Raw genomic sequence first — 20,142 nt, 5'->3', positions numbered from 1 at the left:
ATCATTTGCTCTGTCCACTCATCCTGCACTCTAATCCACAAATTGTTAAGGAACTTTCACCTATCATCTCCAATCACCTCTACAAATTATTTAGCCTATCTCCCTGAACTGGAATATTTCCAGAATGTTATAAAAAAGCAACAGTCATACCTCTCCTACAGACAACCAATTGCTGACACCCAACCACCATTAATTCTTTGGATCTGACTCTTTCCTTCCCCACCTCTCTAAAATCCACAGGAGGGTTGTCTTCCACTGCACAGTCAACTTTTTTGAGGTACATTCTCTTGCTGACCCAACACAATCTAGATTCTGGTCCAAATACTCCACCAAGACTGAACTCACCCATGTCTTTATTCACTTTCCACTGCCCACCACTCTCATCTCTCCTTAATACTCATTCTTTTGGCTACCTTTGACACTATGGATCTGCCCTGCCTCCTCCAAACTCTTTCCTTCATATCTTCAAATCCACCATACTCAACTGTGTGTAATCTTAGCTCTCTGACCGCTCCTTCTCCATCTAAACCTGGTGACAAAACCCGCCCAACCTGTCCTTCTCAACCTACCCAGATCCTCTCCAACACTACCTACCGTCACAATGCTGAATGTTTCCCCATGCAAAATCGCTTTGTCTTTAAATTCATGATATTGGTCTATACATCCATCCATGGTCTTAGCCCCCACTTCCTCACTGAAAGCATCTAACTACACTTTCACTCTCACACTGTATGCTGCATGACCCTTCACTTCCTATCAGTCCGCTGCCCAATGCCTCTTTTCTTTTTTGCTTCTTTTCCCTACCTGGCACTTTACAGCGGAATGCTCGCCTTCTGCTATCAATGCCATCTCTTCACTGAAACTCTTCAAATCAAGGCTCAAGCTCCACCTGCTAGCAATGAAGGAGCCCTCAAGTCCCTCCATCCTTTATTCAAAGTAGCAATCCAACTAACATCTCCTTCATTCTGCCCACAGACTATGCCATGTTATTTGTAAATATGTATGCACTGGCCTCAGGTTCTCAGTGTTAAACATGGTGTAATGTCCTCCAGTCCTCGTTCATGGTTCGTGTTCCCATTCTTACAATATCACCACCGTCTATATGTCATTCAATACACACATCTTTCTATGTAAACACACCTTACACTAGGACTGACACTGCTCTCTGTTATTGCCCACACTGCATGTGATTAAATAAAGGCATAACAAATAAACACACTTCCTTTACACTGACAACCGATGTCCTGCAACGTCCAGGTTCCCTTTCTAAACTAGGTAATTTGCTAATTTATTAAACAAATGCAAACAATCAAAAGGCATCTTCTGCACTCTTTTTATTTGCATTTATTTTTGGGAATGTGGGCCTATATGTTTAGAAATGCATTCAATGCTTTCTGTTTCTCTAAATGTATATGGTGTAATATGTAAACAGAACATATTAAATATATTCAAACAACAGCATGTGCATATAGGTTACTAAAACCACACTTCAACATTCTATTTGACCAACAGATAACAAAATGACAGCCAAAGGACAGATGTGAAGAAAACAAAGAAAACAACAACATGCAGGTGCTAACAATGGATTAAGACATGCTCAACTTCCCCTCACGTTTGTTGAACATTTACAAGCATGGGAAGAGATAGATCTCACGTGGCAAAGTACAAAAATGCAAACCACCATAATATTAGTTACTCCTCCACCTGCATCAAAAAAGAATTCTAAAAAAGTGGCTTCCTAAACAGTACCAACAGAGACTCAACACCTAACATACACCACAAGCAAGGAAGGTATATCTTCCAGTGCACTATTCCAAAAAGCAACCCTTACAGAAGAATGTCCCTTGTAGAGTCCTCAGTAATCTGATAAAACATAACTCTGACAAGTCACATTAATCACTTTTTAGAAGCAATAATTAACAGTGATTCAAACTATAAAGAAAACTGTCTATTCTAATCTTGGACAGAATGAAACATTTAACTAAATTAGTTCTAGCACATTTTGGAAATAACTTAGAAACATGTGCAATGGCCACATGGATAACATCTGCAACTTTTGTGAGGGTGATTGGTTTCATACTAGCAACATAGAACCTTTCTACAATCAAGAAGGCTATATACCAGAAAACCATGAAATTACACTGAAGGTTGGTGGTGAAGACGAAGAGATGGCCAAAGGAAACTTTATAGAACAACACCTTTACTCCCAATACCTTCTTTAGCAAATAAGTATCTCAGTGCTCATCCTGTTCCAGCACCACAGGCAGTATACGAATGGTCCTGCATCTCAATCTGCAATTTGCAACCAAAATTATTCAATCCCTTACAACTATTTGTGAGATGATATACAAAGGGAAAAACAAAAGTAAAATTAAAACACTGCAGAAGATTGACTTCTGCCATATTTGCCTCCACACTGTATTACGTGAACTTTCCTTGGGCTGCATTTCAGATGCATCATCCAAACTTTCCTTTCATAATATAAAGATTTGCGAAAAAATCAATCTTTGAGGTGCAATCTTTTACATAAACAGCATGATGCCAACATTCAAGGTATAGAATTACTAAACCTAAACCAATCTTTATTAACCGGCACAGCTCAAGAAGTCCTGAAACAAAATATGATATTCAAAATAAGTACTTTGGTACTCAAGTAGAGGCAGTATACTGTACCAAACCACAAACGATTTTATAAGCAATACATTATTGTCTAGAACATATCAATAATACATAGTAACGTTTCAAAACACATCTGCTGAAATTCCAGAAAAAAGTATGTGTCTTTTGTTGCTGAACATTTTAGAAACAAAGAGGCAAACAGTAGAGACATCTTTCTGCAAATAGAGGTCAATGAGCGATCTGAATGTTTTGCTTCAGCAGCCTTGTATGGCCTGTTGGGCATGCAGGCTGGTGAACTCTAGACCTAAATGTGCCTAAAGAGGCTCTCCATGCCTCCTAGCACATTTAGACCTCCTTGGGCAGCATTACAGAGGCGCTCCGGCTCCCCTGCTCATTCCGTCAGAAACTAGGAACCTCTCTACTTCCTGGTTCCTGTTAATAATGCCTGGGAGCCGGAGGGCCTCTGTTGAAGACTGTGTTGTATGTATGAACGTATGTATGTATTTTATGTATATTTTAATGCGTGCATGCAAGCCTTTGGTTTCAGTAACCGAGTGAATGAGGGCGTGTTTCTTGTATATGTATGCAAGGGAATGAGAAATGAATGGATGGATGAATGTGTGTTTGCATGAGAGAAATGGATCCATGAATGCATGTGTATAAATGCGTCCGTGTCCTGTCACTGATTGCGTGTGGAAAGGAGGGGATCAAACCCTCCGGCTGTACTGGGAGTTATGGGCCCTGAAGACCTTGTTAAATGCCCTTCCTGCTCTCAGGCCTTTAACTTGATCTTCAGGGCCCAAAACTCTGAATACTGCCCTTGGGCCTGATCTATAACGCGTAAGTACACCTTCTTTTTCAAATTTGTTTTCTAATTTTAATGAATGTAATGGTTCTTCTGTTGCGTTTTCTGAGTCACAAACAGAATATAATTCATTAGTATGTTAAAAATGATAATTATGGAATGCTAAATGCATGCATGGATTTGATTCAGTAGACGTGATTATTTTATTTACTGAATAATTAAATAGGACCAGACAAGATCTATTAAGAGTAGCCCTGGCTCTTCTAATAGGTGGCTTTTGTGTTGATGCCTAATTGCTCTAAATCGACATCTGATCAACATGTGATAATGTCATTAGATGTGGAAATGTACTTTAAAAATGTCTCCCATACATTGTTCATGCACACATGGGCCTCATTACGACCCAGGCAGTAAGGGGTTAATGGCGCCGTAAAAGGTGTTGGCGCTGTTAAACCCTTACTGCCTAATTAGAAGGTCCCTTTGCGGGTCCCCACCTTAACGGCTGGTTTTACCAGCCGTTAAGGAAGGAACCCGCAAAGGGACATTCGAGATAATTACGGTACCGCAATTTGCGGTATCGTAATTACCGCCTTCCCCATTCCCATTGAGTCCTATGAGGGCAAAAATGGGAATGGGGAAGGGCCAAAGGTGAATGGGGAATTACCGCCCCGCCAACCTTGGAATGTGGTGGTAATTACGCCATTCACCATGGCGGAGTTGGTAAAATACCGGCGTCAACCATGGCGCTAATAGCGTCATGGTTAACGCCAGGGTCGTAATGAGGACTACATTGCATGGTATTATTCCGTGTTTCATTAGCATGTTGTATACTGCAAACACACCTTTATATAGATACTCTCTCTGATTACTTTTCCCTATTAAGAATCTCCACATGTCATGTAATCGTGGGCATTACCATATGTGAGAGCAACATGTGGACATATAACTCTTTTACTCTGTTAACATGTCTTTTTCATAGGCACTTATCACTTGTTTTCCGCCAAATCTCCTAGAGATTTGGTTGATAGAGCTGCACGAGAGAAAACATATCACGTTGCCACTATGTATCCCCTTGTCATTCAAAAGAAGTCATCATGCGTGCATATGCATACCCTGTCCACAATGCATGTGGGCATCTGCGGGAGTGCCTTTTGAAACTCGTCTTTGGAAGAACATTGGTGGCCTCTCTGCCATACTCTACAGTAAGGGATCTCGACCAATGAAGACATTTTATAACAAATCAATTATGTCTCCCCTCCCCCTATGTGCAATACTTTTGGGCAGCAGGAAGCCAAGGGAAATACAAAGCACAGCCGATTGCTAAGAAGGGGTATGATAAACTCTCATAAATATTCCAAAGCATTGCTGATAACATCACATTTAACAATACAAGGAATTTACACATGACAGAACCTAAATGGATATTCTGAAAGGGTATCCATTCCCTATGTGTTTCCCTTACACAGCACTGTGCCCGGCAGGCAGTAGTACCCGATAAAGGACACACATATTTTTAAGATAGGCTTATTACAGAAAGTTTGTGGCTGCAATGAGGGGGGATAGCTCAGGGGCAACGCGTTTGTCTTGGCAGCAAAACAACGCACGCAGCACAGCACAGATTTGAATCCCGATCTTGTGCTTTTAAGCACGTTATAAAAGAACAATAATGATAATTTTAATGTCCTGATAAATGAATGTGAAATAGGTATCCCAGATTATTTTTAGAGCCACAGCTTGAACATATGTTAGCTCAAGACTTTTAGCTTCCCAGCCTTTGGCAAATTGGGACATCCTTGCCAGGCTGCTGACTGAGATACTCTGCTAGGGCTCTTGAAGGCTCTTTTACCTGCCAGGTTAATATGGGACATTACAATATGCAGCCTTTCAAAGCCAATGACTGGCTGATGAGATGCCCTGACAGATATCCTGAAGAGCATCCGAATCTCCACCTGTATACGTGCGCTCTTAAAAGGTGATTTGCCCATGTGCCTATGTTTCTTGGGAATGTCACGTGCCACAAGTTGTGAAAAAAGCCACAAGGTCCTATGATTGCTGTTGACAAGAGGGTCGAACATGTGACTGTTTTGCAAATATTGTTATGGTCTCCTGTTATGATATGATAAGTCATTTATAACGCGCCTGTACACAAGTGTTTCTAGGCGCGACAAGATAAGGGGAGGGGGGGAGACAGAGGGAGGACAAGACAAGCGATCTTATTAGACCTTGTGTCATTCAGATCGATTTGTTGTAAATAACTTCAAATTACTTCAAATTTGTTTAGGGATTTGTGGGTTACGGGGTAAAAGGGGTGTGGGGAGGGATTTGGGATTTGGATGGTAGTTAAGGGGAAGCGGGGGGGGGCATGGGTGAACCCCCAAAAAAATAAAGTAAAATTTGAAGTAAATGACAGCAAAGTGATTTCTTTAGTTGAAATTACATAGAAGCCGCAGATATGTCCCTATGTCCCAACACTTATTGCTACGATTATGTGATGTCTTACATTTGCAGCTTGTCACTATGCACATCTGGACTGAACAAGTCGGCTCAGCAGGCAAACTCACCTATAAATGGGAGAGTTCCTCATCCAACCCTGCAGAAGAGGAAGGGTCAGTCAATGAGCTAGACAACACCAGGTGGAGGGTCTGAGAAAACACAAACACCAGAGCTTCGAGGGGTGAGGGCTGCAGGCAAAATGAAGGACGTGGACATACCAGTTCATTTATAAGCAATGGCCACTGCAGACGGGAAGGTCCAGTATAGACATGGGTGCTACGTTTCGAATGCATCTGCTGGTGTGAAGTACGCATGGGGGATTGGTGTGCTTCTGCATCTGATACTTTACCAGTCAGTCCTAAAGGGTTTCATTTCAAAACGACAAATTGCACATTCTGATCAACTAGCCAAAACTGGCCATGTTTGACCACCTTCTTTTCATGAAGTCCTGATTTGCTTTCATTTCTGTTTAAATATGTGGTCCAACCACACACCCTTTCCCTTAGCTCCTCCCATTTACTGACTTTCTTCTTTTTGATCAATTTCTTTTTTTTCCTCTTTTTTGCTGATCTTTTGCTAACCCTGTGTCATTGCTATGGGGATATCTCCCAGAAGAACTACAGGCATGTGCACACAAGGGCTATGCAGCAGGTGTTGTGCGTGACAGGGGAGGAGACTCATCACCTTGGGATCAAAGCCCAATGAGGGCATGTTGGATAGATTTATCACTTGGCTGCATGAAGTGATGGGCAAAGGCATGGATCATTCCATCAGTGGAGCCATCAAAACTTGCCACGCACTGGGAAATGGCTTGCTCAGTTATTCTGTGGCCATGCAGAATCATAGCGCCCCCCACATCCCCCTATAAAACTACAAACTTCAAAAACTTGCCACAATGAGCCAACTCCATCATCATTAGCCAGACCTGAGGAACCCTATGTTGCCACAAGGAGCTCCAGATCATGTGCGGGAACTTTGGATCCGGTCGTCTTCCAGCATTGCTGTCTCGTCTTAACCACATCAACACTCACCATGCACTAATTACCAGGTGATGTCCCATTGAGCACAGGGGAGTAGCACTTGAGGTGATATAGATATCTGCCCACATACATGTGAAATTGGCAGATGTTTCTTGTGTGCACCAATCCATCCTTTCTACTCTGCGCCTATTTCAAGATGCACCGAGTGTTGACTGTTGGTGGATGGGAATGTGTTATTCTTCAGTAGTGTGGTGCGCATATATCATGGCATATATAAATCAAGCACTTGGCCTCAGGTTATTACGGGAGTAGAATGTGACTGTTGCGCAGCTACACTACATTTCAGGTGGTTTTAAGTAAATATCAGCAGCTGCTCTAATAAAAACAGAGGGCGCGTTCTTACGTGCAAAGAATTATTTAGAGCCCTGGCACCTGAACGTATTTGACGTGTGCACTTTGCACCTTCCTGAGCATAGCAATTTGACCATGCGTGGTATGTTCAGGCATGGGTCCACTAAACTGTTTTTGCCTCATGCTTGAGCGAGGCACACCGTGCAGAGACACAGTGGGAGAACACGCACATGATTTGCATTTTCTCAGTGGCAAAAGTGTATGTGTTGCAATGTTGGAGCACTCCCGCTTGCGCGCAAAGGCACATTGATGCCACTTGAGTTTGTTTAACTTGCCAATTTCATTTCATGGAAATACTTTTGAACTCGACTGTACTATGTTACAGGTGCAATTTGCACATAGATCATTTGTGACGTATTTATCAATTGCGTTTTGTTCAATCCCCATTTTTAGTTACTTGGAGCATGGATGTTTTGGTATTCATGTAAAAAGTTATATGAAGTAAGAAATAGTATATTAAGTGAATTTCGGTGCTTTACATTAAAGACAAAATATGACTCAAAGCGGTGTTTCTTTTTTCTTTCACATTGTTATCTTCGCTAAAGAGACGGTTTCTAAAACAATGTTAAACCTTAACGTCGTGACTCCACAGTACCACGTCGCTCTGCACTCCAGCACGTAACGGTGGGTCGTTGTGGCACATGACTGTTGATGCGATAGTGTGTTATCACATGCGTGTTTAGGGCAATACAGCAGCTGCTAGCAGTGCCCACCAGTGCCCTTTGTCTGGAATAACACGGCTAATGCTAAGCAGTTGCTCTGCTTGCCAGCAGGCAGCCCACATCTTATTTTATTGCAACTTAGTTTACAAGGCACCCAACAAAAACGACATGTTCACTCTAACATTGTTAGCAGGATTTTTTTTTTCTTCATTTGTTGAGCTCTATTTATATTTCAGTTTTAAAACAAAGTGCACACGTTGCTGGCTAAAGACAGCTCCCAGATTTCATTGGTTATAAAAACACACATCAGAATCAGGATAAACAGTGGGATAATATAACTGGCTGCAGTACTAACATTTACCTTCAGCTTCTAAACTTTAAACAAACAGCCACTGCCATCATAAATAACCTCACAAAGGCCAAAAGCAATGATACAGACAGTGTAAACGCAATGTAAAGCTGCCTGCTTTTAATGGACTGTATAAGCAATGGCATTCTTCCAGAAACTTCGCCTGAAAGTTCCTGTGAATGGAGCGCTCTTTCACGAATCATCAATAAACCAAGTGGCTATAGTACTCTATCAAAGGCAAAAACAGAAAAGGGAGTGGGTGAAACATTGTGCTGTTCATCATTTGTTGAAACAACCTTAAGGGTCATGAGCGTTTTATTAAGCCAAAAAAATGAAAATGGCCTATTAAACACATTTGTGATAGTTCGTTATTGTCTGCAAACAGATCTTAAGACAGACTTTTTAACCACTGGCTGGCTCCAATTATGGTTTGTGAATCGCAAATAACTACGCTTTGCTCACGTGTGAGTGCTAACTCTCCAGTGTCCACTACATATACTCACGTGTCGAACCAAATGTGTGCAAACCTTATGGAACATTGAAACAAAAGTATTTTTTCACCAAAAAGTTGCAATAAAGTTGAATGCAAGGGAGTGGCGTAACAGGGGGTAAAGGCGAGGGGAAGAAATTAGGACAGTGTTCTGTAAGGGAAGCCTCCATGACACATTTTTGTTAAACTGATGTTAAGATTATGACTATTTCCTAAAAAGTAAAAAAAAATGTGCAACCGTGCAACTTATTATGTGCACATGTGCAAATAAGGCTACTGCACCGCCAAAAACACACATCTCAAAAACATACATGTAACATTACAAATGTAATTTTGATCCATCAATGATGACAGTATATACAAGTAAACATTTTAAAATTAACAACATCTTCTGAACCAAGAAGTGTTCTGTAAATGCACAAGTTAGTAGGCAGACATTTTCATTTAAAGGTGTTTGTAATACGAAACATCACGTCTTGTGTTTATTTGAGAGCTTAATACAGTCCTGCTAAACTATTTAAATCATAAGCCAACGTCTCAAGTAAACATGGACAGCAACCCTGTTCTTTGTACCGTGCATGTTATTACATGCACAGTATTGCATGTTTGTACCTCGACTAGACTGGTTTGTGACCTCTCTGACTCTCTCTCCCTCTCTATTCTCCCCTCTGGCCATACCCACTCTGCATGGCACATTTTGGATGTTCTGTTCGCTTCAGACAGTCCCCTTTCGATCCCTCTCACCACTCCTCACTCCTGGAGTAATCACTTTCTCCTTTCCTCCGTTCTCACCCTCTCTACCCCTCAGGCCAATACAGCTCCAGCACTGCCACCTACCTTCTCGGTTATCCGACCCATGAAGCGCATGTCAGTCGAGGCTCTCGCCACCACTTTCTCACCTCCTTCTCCCCTTGGCTGACTCACACCCTAACACAGCTCTTTCCATGCTCCACTCTGCTATATCTGACACTCCCAATGTTCTTGCCCCTGTCATGAGGATCCGCTTGAAGCCCAAAGCCAAGTGCAACTCTTGGTACGTCTCAGACCTCGTCACCCTTAAACGCAAGTGCAAGGTGGCAGGGAGAGGGTGGTGGAGAGGAAATGGCGTGCTTCTAGTACATCCTCTGGCAAAATGACCTGTGGCCTGCTCCAATGGCAATACTGGCTCTCCGCCGCAACAGTGCGGAAGGGATGTGGCCTAGCAGTTCGGGCTGGACTGCCCCTTTTGGGGTGGGGCCAAGCCTGATTTGCATATTGTCTTTCCCCTTCTGTAATGGCTTGGCAAGCGAAGAACAGTGGTCTGGAGGGTTGCCCAGAGCAATGCCAGTGGTTAAGATTCATTCTAAACCTTCCAGCCATCACCTCTTTGTTTTTGCTTTGTCACCCCGAGTGGGACGGGTATGCCCAGACGTGGGTCCCGTGCCTGCTGGGCCTAGAGACCCAAGCTACTCCTCACTGATGAGCCCCAACAAGGGCGAAACATGTTTGGGGATGATTGTGGTCTCGTGCGGAAGGGATGTGGCCTAGCAGTTCGGGCTGGACTGCCCCTTTTGGGGTGGGGCCAAGCCTAATTTGCATATGGTCTTTCCCCTTCTGTAATGGCTTGGCAGGCGAAGAACGGTGGTCTGGAGGGTTGCCCAGAGCAATGCCAGTGGTTAAGATTCATTCTAAACCTTCCAGCCATCACCTCTTTGTTTTTGCTTTGTCACCCTGAGTGGGACGGGTATGCCCAGACGTGGGTTCCGTGCCTGCTGGGCCTAGAGACCCAAGCTAGTCCTCACTGATGAACCCCAACAAGGGGCGAAACATGTTTGGGGATGCTTGTGGTCTCGTGCGGAAGGGATGTGGCCTAGCAGTTCGGGCTGGACTGCCCCTTTTGGGGTGGGGCCAAGCCTGATTTGCATATGGTTTTTCCCCTTCTGTAATGGCTTGGCACGCGAAGAACGATGGTCTGGAGGGTTGCCCAGAGCAATGCCAGTGGTTAAGATTCATTCTAAACCTTCCAGCCATCACCTCTTTGTTTTTGCTTTGTCACCCCGAGTGGGACGTGTATGCCCAGACGTGGGTCCCGTGCCTGCTGGGCCTAGAGACCCAAGCTACTCCTCACTGATGAGCCCCAACAAGGGCAAAACATGTTTGGGGATGCTTGTGGTCTCGTGCGGAAGGGATGTGGCCTAGCAGTTCGGGCTGGACTTCCCCTTTTGGGGTAGGGCCAAGCCTGATTTGCTTATGGTCTTTCCCCTTCTGTAATGGCTTGGCAGGCGAAGAACGGTGGTCTGGAGGGTTGCCCAGAGCAATGCTAGTGGTTAAGGTTAATTCTAAACCTTCCAGCCATCACCTCTTTGTTTTTGCTTTGTCACCCCGAGTGGGACGGGTATGCCCAGACGTGGGTCCCGTGCCTGCTGGGCCTAGAGACCCAAGCTACTCCTCACTGATGAGCCCCAACAAGGGCGAAACATGTTTGGGGATGCTTGTGGTCTCGTGCGGAAGGGATGTGGCCTAGCAGTTCGGGCTGGACTGCCCCTTTTGGGGTGGGGCCAAGCCTAATTTGCATATGGTCTTTCCCCTTCTGTAATGGCTTGGCAGGCGAAGAACGGTGGTCTGGAGGGTTGCCCAGAGCAATGCCAGTGGTTAAGATTCATTCTAAACCTTCCAGCCATCACCTCTTTGTTTTTGCTTTGTCACCCCGAGTGGGACGGGTATGCCCAGACGTGGGTCTCGTGCCTGCTGGGCCTAGAGACCCAAGCTACTCCTCACTGATGAGCCCCAACAAGGGCGAAACATGTTTGGGGATGCTTGTGGTCTCGTGCGGAAGGGATGTGGCCTAGCAGTTCGGGCTGGAGTGCCCCTTTTGGGGTGGGGCCAAGCCTAATTTGCATATGGTCTTTCCCCTTCTGTAAAGGCTTGGCACGCGAAGAACGATGGTCTGGAGGGTTGCCCAGAGCAATGCCAGTGGTTAAGATTCATTCTAAACCTTCCAGCCATCACCTCTTAGTTTTTGCTTTGTCACCCCGAGTGGGACGTGTATGCCCAGACGTGGGTCCCGTGCCTGCTGGGCCTAGAGACCCAAGCTACTCCTCACTGATGAGCCCCAACAAGGGCAAAACATGTTTGGGGATGCTTGTGGTCTCGTGCGGAAGGGATGTGGCCTAGCAGTTCGGGCTGGACTTCCCCTTTTGGGGTAGGGCCAAGCCTGATTTGCATATGGTCTTTCCCCTTCTGTAATGGCTTGGCAGGCGAAGAACGGTGGTCTGGAGGGTTGCCCAGAGCAATGCCAGTGGTTAAGGTTAATTCTAAACCTTCCAGCCATCACCTCTTTGTTTTTGTTTTGTCACCCCGAGTGGGACGGGTATGCCCAGACGTGGGTCCCGTGCCTGCTGCGCCTAGAGACCCAAGCTACTCCTCACTGATGAGCCCCAACAAGGGCGAAACATGTTTGGGGATGCTTGTGGTCTCGTGCGGAAGGGATGTGGCCTAGCAGTTCGGGCTGGACTGCCCCTTTTGGGGTGGGGCCAAGCCTGATTTGCATATGGTCTTTCCCCTTCTGTAATGGCTTGGCAGGCGAAGAACAGTGGTCTGGAGCGTTGCCCAGAGCAATGCCAGTGGTTAAGATCCATTCTAAACCTTCCAGCCATCACCTCTTTGTTTTTGCTTTGTCACCCTGAGTGGGACGGGTATGCCCAGACGTGGGTCCCGTGCCTGCTGGGCCTAGAGACCCAAGCTACTCCTCACTGATGAGCCCCAACAAGGGCGAAACATGTTTGGGGATGCTTGTGGTCTCGTGCGGAAGGGATGTGGCCTAGCAGTTCGGGCTGGACTGCCCCTTTTGGGGTGGGGCCAAGCCTGATTTGCATATGGTCTTTCCCCTTCTGTAATGGCTTGGCAGGCGAAGAACGGTGGTCTGGAGGGTTGCCAGAGCAATGCCAGTGGTTAAGATTCATTCTAAACCTTCCAGTCATCACCTCTTTGTTTTTGCTTTGTCACCCCAAGTGGGACGGGTATGCCCAGACGTGGGTCCTGGACCTGCTGGGCCTAGAGACCCAAGCTACTCCTCACTGATGAGCCCCAACAAGGGCAAAACATGTTTGGGTATGCTTGTGGTCTCGTGCGGAAGGGATGTGGCCTAGCAGTTCGGGCTGGACTGCCCCTTTTGGGGTGGGGCCAAGCCTGATATGCATATGGTCTTTCCCCTTCTGTAATGGCTTGGCAGGCGAAGAACGGTGGTCTGGAGGGTTGCCCAGAGCAATGCCAGTGGTTAAGATTAATTCTAAACCTTCCAGCCATCACCTCTTTGTTTTTGCCCTCCCAGACCCTATGCACAGCCCTGGTTTCTCATTTAATCTCTAAAACTCAGGGCATCCTGTCCCCTCTCCCTTCCTCTCACCATGCTCCCTCTACTCCCTGCTCTTCCTCTGGCCTTTCCCCCAGCCACCTCCCCTCCCTCCTTCTCTGCCTTTCCCCTGTTCTCCTCAGATGAGGTTTCTAGACAAGTCCAATCTATGAAAGTCTCGTCAAAAGAGGTTCACCCCTTTTCCTCCAAAACAATCAAGGACTATATTGACATCCTGGCTCCTGCACTGGCTCATTTCCGCAACCACTCCTTTGCCACTGGAGTCTTCCCCTCCTCCCTGAAGCACTCCCTTGTGCACCCTCTTCCTAAGAAACCTTCTGCCAACCCTTCCTGCCCGGCAAACTATTGTCCAATCTCCACTCCTTTCCTGGGCAAACTCCTGAAAAAGCTGGCCATCTCCCAGCTTAATATTCACTCTGAATCTGTTGGTTGTCTCAATGAACATCAGTCTGGCTTCAGAGTTGCCAGAAGCACAGAAACTGCTCGCCTGAACATCTGTGAAGACCTGCTCTCCAACCTTGTTTCCAACACCCCCTGTGTTCTCATCTTACTTGATCTCTCTTTGACACAGTCAACCATGCCATCCCGCTCAACCGTCTCTGTGACAACCTGGGTATCACCGATCAGGCCCTGGCTTGGCTGACCTCCTAACTCTCCGATCGACCCTCCCAGGTCCAACTTGGTCCTTCCTCTCATCTATCTCTATCTCTACCTGTGGTTCTCCCCAGGGGTCTAACCTCCCTCCCTGGCTGTTCAACTAATACCTGGTACTTCTTGCCCACCGCATTGCCAATCTCTACCCCAACTTTCAGTGCTATGCGGATGACAGTCAACTCATTTTCAGGCTCCCTTCTGCCACCTCTTCTCCTTCTCTCATCTCCGACTGTCTGTGCACCATCTAGGAGTGGTGTGCCACCAATGATCTCTGCCTTAATGCCAGTAAGACTGAGATTCTCCTCATTGGCAGACCTGCTCCCTCCTTTCCTGTCACTCTCTGGCCGGCCTCTCTTGGCCCTCTTCCCACTCCCACTTGTGAGGCTAAAAACCTCGATCATCTTTGACTCCACACTTTCCTTCTCTCCTCACATCTCTGACATCTCTAAGAAGTCACACTACCAGCTGCACCTCCTCAGAGGTATTCTTCCTTTCCTCTCTATCCCCTAGAAGCTCACTGGCCCTCATTACGATACTGGCGCTAAACCATGGCAAACCATTAGCAAACCATTAGCAAACAAACATTTATACGAAGTTACACATTAATTCTTAAATCAAGTTTCAAGTACTAAGTACAATGGGCCAAAGTAGCAAATCGCAATTCATTTAACAACACTAGTTGCGGGTCTGAAAGTGCCCCCTGGAGATACATGTGGGCCATAGGTGCTGGATCTAATGTTTCGGTTAAATGAAAGGAGGTGAACCTGTAGCGTTCTAGTACTGAGGTAGAATTTAGCCGGTTATTAGCTGATAGACCAATTTCCAAACATGATAGGCCGCCGCCGTCATGACAACACTCTCTGCACAGTACAGTGTATTACAGAATTGACCTTCCTCTATGGATGGGATATTGTGTATTAGGCCGCTATAGCGGGCCCTATAATATTGTATAAGGGTCGGACATTGAGTTAGACGATGATGTAAAGTTTCAACATGTGCATTGAAAATTCTACAAAATCTTTCGGTGCGTGGTAGGTTATGCCATCTACCCGTGTACTCATAAGTCGGGAGGATATTAAAACATTGATACACTATAAATCTCAGTATGTTAGAGAACAATAATTTGGTTCAGTAGGTCCGGAGAGAGTTTCGGCGAAGGCCTTGCGTACTATGTGCCTGGTACATAGTTTTACCACTTAAATGCATTATGTTTGCCATAAAGTCATGCAAATAAATGTCCAGATGGGACATAAATACTCAAGAGGAGACTCTTTGAGTAGGTCAAGAAAAGTATTAATGGTGCCCTTTTTGTGTAGTCTAGCCATATAGCGATACACATTCTCCATATCCATCAGTGAATGAAATATTGCAAGAAACAGTTTGTACCGCTGGAGTGACCAAAGAGAGCGAATAGAATGTGCTCCAAACTCACACCGAAAGGCCTCAACAGGGCCAGAAGAAGGGACCTCCAATATTGGACACAGTAGTTTGGCTTCTAAGATGTCCATCGATTTCATCATAGAATTTGGCAAAATAGCAGAGCCATACAAAACAATAGGAACAATGCTGTGGTGGTATATTTCAACCATTCCCTCCACATTGTTCCCCCCTTTGTGACATATACAACTTCTAATTATGAGCCATTTCTTCTTTTGGTGTACATATAATTGTTATACATTTGTGGAAATGGCAAATTGCTAATAGGGATGCCAAGATAGAGATATGTATCTACTACTTCCAAGTACATCTCCCTTATAGTGGCAAGTAAATTTGTATCTAGGTTTTCTTCTCTTGCCGAACACCAGTATCTTAGTTTTGGTGCTATTGACACAGAGATCATTATTCTGGGCATACGTGTTCAATGATTTCTGGAGTCCAATAGGAGTTCTATCAAATAAAACCTTGTTGTCAGAGTATCCAATCCAAGACACTGTTATTGTGCCCATACCATTACAGATTACTAGCCATCCTTAATATTAGCTCTATAATTATCGGTATGATCTTGCAAAAACAATTGTCAAATTGGGCTACATCGAAAAATCTTATGTCCCCCTTTTAAATGGGCTTCCGCAAATCATATGGTACTCTTCAGAATCTTAGCACCTTACATGGAGAGAAATGATGTGCAGCATCAATACATGTGCCCATATCAGCAACGTATAGGTTATATAAAATTGGGGCAAGACCCCACCCCTGTTTCAAGCCTGTATTTGTGGGGATATCTTCGGTGACTTCTCCATGTTGGTTAGCTCTAAGCGAGACTATAGTATCAGAATACAGGGCTATAAGAAAATATGAGAGAGAACAATCAATATCCCAATAAATTAATTTGGTCCAAAGGCGGTTGCGGTACACTGAATCAAATGCCTTCAAGAAGTCTATGAAACAAACGTGTATATGCCTTGATGTCTTTTAACCTTGTCTTTATACCCCTTTTAAAAGTAATTGAAATGCCATTTTGCTCCCACTTCAGGGGAGCTGAACTTGTTCATTAACTTATGTGTATTTGTAGTATAATGGTATATGATATTGAGCTGCTCTTGCTAATATAATGTTTTCCAAACAACTGTGTAAATAAAGGTATATTCTTTTACCAAGAAACCTTGAGTAACTGGTTATTTGAATCACTGTAATTGTTGGTCCCTTGTGTAACCCCTTGTACTGCTCACTTTACTCTTGAGATAAGTCTGGCTGCTCAGCCACTGCTACCACAATACTGTGTAGTACAGGCTTGTACCAAAGGTGAAATTGTACTGGCACCTGTAGTGTTAATTGCATGTAGTGGTCCCAAAGGGTACTGCATGTGATTCTGCCTAACACATATCTCTAGCAGTAAGATATGGTTGACCAAGTTGAACATGCCGAAAGGTCTAGCAACATGAGAAGTGCAACCCTGCCGCGATTGACAATTTCTGCCAGATTGGCTTGAAAATTTAACATTAATCTTTCCATGCCATGCATGGTGCGGTATCTGGACTAACTTATACTGAGCAGGTTGTTTTTTTTTCAATATGTTCATGGAGCTGTAGGTACACAACATTATCAAGGATTTTCAGTAAATATTGGATGTTGGTAATAGGTCTATAATTGCCAACATTCTCTGGATCAAAGGTAGCTTTTTTCAATACAGCGTTAATCCAGACCTCCTTCAGGCTTTCTGGTATATACAAACAAGTTAAGGATGAGTTGACGATACTAGTAATTAATGGAGATTAATGGAGATAGAGTCCCGGATAATTTTGCAGGGCATTTTTCACCAGCACATACTGTGGGTTTGAGCCCATTCACAATATCAGTCAACTATCTAGTGGATTTAGGCAATCCTAAGAAGGCTCCCAAAAAGCATAATCACAATAGGGGTTTCTTTACCTGTTTCAGATCACAGCTTGTTGATTGCCTGGGACTATAACTCAATAATTACTGACAAGTGCTGAATCTCAACTGCACCAGCATAACTGATCCTTTTGATGAGTTTTCTACACTGCGCAAGCATAAAGGTATGTGGCCCTTAGCTATCTCCATTGTCTGAATTTAAGCATTCCATTTTGCCATTTGGGGACCATTGATGCAAATACTTTGTTATTTACTCATATTTTTACAGACTTTTGCTCAGTGGACTTAATTTTTCGGTAAGCTCACGCAGATCATTATGGTCACCCTTTTAAAATATTGGGATCAAAATAGATGTGCCTCAACAAGGCAGAATAAGGGCAGTAATAAGTATTTGTTGAAAAAGCTTCGATAGCACCATTGCACAGAATTCCAGATCCACTTTGAATATAACATCGGCAGTCATGTCTGGGCCTGGAGCTCTGGAGCCATTTAAGGCTTTGATAATAATCACAACATTCTCTATCTCAAATCCCTCAGAAAACTCCTTACTATAGTTATAAGGAAGGGGCAGATGGCTGATAACGGGTATACAATGCCAAAATAGCTTCCATCCAATTTACTACATTGATGGGATTTCCGTTAAAAAAAGATCAAAATAGTGACCAACATTTTCGGTCATCGTTGCTATGGAGGAGTTGGAAGAGACCCTTCCAATCAATGTTGTTCTGTGAATATTGATGGCCTTTACGCCAGTTCTTATATCTAGTTGATAAAAGGGCCAGTAGTCTTGTGTTTTCTTGCGGGCTATCCTTTTCTGATTTCTTGATATTATTGCCCTTTTTTCGATAGGTTTTTTTCATACAGTGGACAATGATATCGAAGTTATTAGCTTGTGTAGAGGGCTGGGCCGTCACCTTTCGAGAAAGGTGCAGCTGTCTATTGTGGGCTACATTGATCCAATCAACAGAATTCTTCGCCATAACCAAGCTGCGCTTGGCAGTCAACAGCAAAATGGCTGTGCTGGCTCTTTGGGGCACCATTGCGTCAAAACTGCACCTTGCAGCGACAAAAGGATGGCTGCACAATTTTGTCAAACACAAAATGGGTGAGTTGGAACCTGGGAGCACAGAGAGAAAGGTTCCAGTGTGTTTTGAGGTGCACCCAAGAGAAGCAAATCAAAGCAGTTCTGCTCTGCTGCTTGCAAACCCACAGTTCCCAGTGAAAAAGGGAAAAATTACATTAAAAATGATGCTGCTCTGATGCTTTTTCCTCATCACACTATTTTATTAAGGAGACTCTGCCATGCCCATTCACATTCACCCTGTGCTCCAGCAGACAAGAGCAGTATCCCTGAATGACAGGCTATATTGTTCAGTTCTGAAGGAATCAAAAGAAGCTTTACTTCAGCCACGCAGGAAACGTTTTACTTTTGGGATACAAAATATCAAAGATCAACACGTCAAAGATGCCCTGGCTCTGGCCCCATGTCAATATCAGTGCATCTGTCTTTCAAACAAATTGCTGCCTACCAGAAACTAACTATGGCTACAAAGCAATGTGGAAATGCAGAGGGGCGAGACAAAGCAAATTTACAAGGAAAACGCCAGCTGACTTTACACATGTAAATGGGCTTTTACAAACCAGAAAAAAAATGCCTGTTTTAAAAGTACCATGTTGAACAAAAACCTGTCTGGGCCTAGAAATGTAAAGAGGTTTGTTGCTGTGAAATATATAGGGGATGGTTCATCCAACAGGTTTGTTTTGATCCAGGACAAAGATAATAAAATAAAAGGAATTCAACTGCATTGGCTGAATGTTGCAAGCTCCAGAACAGGTTTTTCCCTGCTGGCAAAGCTAAGGCTTCCCCCAAAAGGAACCACCATAAACTTCCAGGACACGAAAGTAATAATTGCTAGATTGAAAAACTTTGAATGGACCAAGACAAAGAAAGTTCACACGCTCGTCAGACATTCGTCTGTGCTCCAGGCTGGGCAGAGGCTTCTCAGAAGACAAATTCTGGGACACAAGGATGTGAACAAAAAAGTCACACCTCCCTGTGACTTCTGCAAAAAGCTTCAAAGAAAAACTCCAGGACAACCCTGGACTTAGGGGGATAGCCTGGAAAGGCATGACCTTATTTGGAGGACAATACTGACCATTTGGTTTAAACAGCTATTTTATTAAGAAACGTTTCAGACTTTTATCTTTGTAACCGGACTTTGCAGGAATGTATAAAATTAACAGTTTTAATGTAATTACGGGGGGTTTAATTTAAGACATTGTAGCTTTCACTGTCATCTGGGGAATGGAAATGACAGAGAATTGGGTATTCCACGGAAAGTATACCTGATGTCACTGCGAATTTCAATGCTTATATGCCTAATGATAATCCACACACATGTATACAGTTATAGAATTTTAGGCTGAAAACTTCACACTAAAAATGATAAAAAAAATAATTATAAGGGTGAAACAATGTTGTAAAAACTGCAGAGTTAGACTGGCATGTTCTGCATAAAATATGTAACCTGCTTATGTAATTTGTTAAGATGCTACCACTGTACAAATGTACCATTTATGACAAAACTGGAATTTAGCTAAAGTAACTGTGGGGGGGTCTGGCCATTGCAAAACTCACATCATAAATCTGATAGCATGCCCTTGAAACCCAACCAACTTAGAGCAAGGCGTCAACCATTACCCCTGACCAATCCATTTGTTTAGAGGCGTGCTCGGCTAAGCCTGCCCCACCGTGTAATTCTATGATGTCACCATGATTTATATAAAGCATGGCTGACAGGACTTTACACAGACTCTTTCCTGAATTTCCTGCACCTGCGTTCCTGATTTTCCACTTTCATCTTGCCAGATTCCAGATCCCCCTGCAAGGGCCAAAGCATAGCTGCTTCCAGATTCCACTGCAATTCCAAAGCATAGCTGACTCCAGATCCCACTGCAAGGCTAATGCATTGCTGACCATCCCAGCAAGACCTCA

Source organism: Ambystoma mexicanum, chromosome 4q (genome assembly GCF_040938575.1).
Source record: "Ambystoma mexicanum isolate Mex_15411 chromosome 4q, UKY_AmexF1_1, whole genome shotgun sequence".
Classification (NCBI taxonomy): Eukaryota; Metazoa; Chordata; class Amphibia; order Caudata; family Ambystomatidae; genus Ambystoma; species Ambystoma mexicanum.
Note: the sequence above shows the minus strand (reverse complement) of the source record.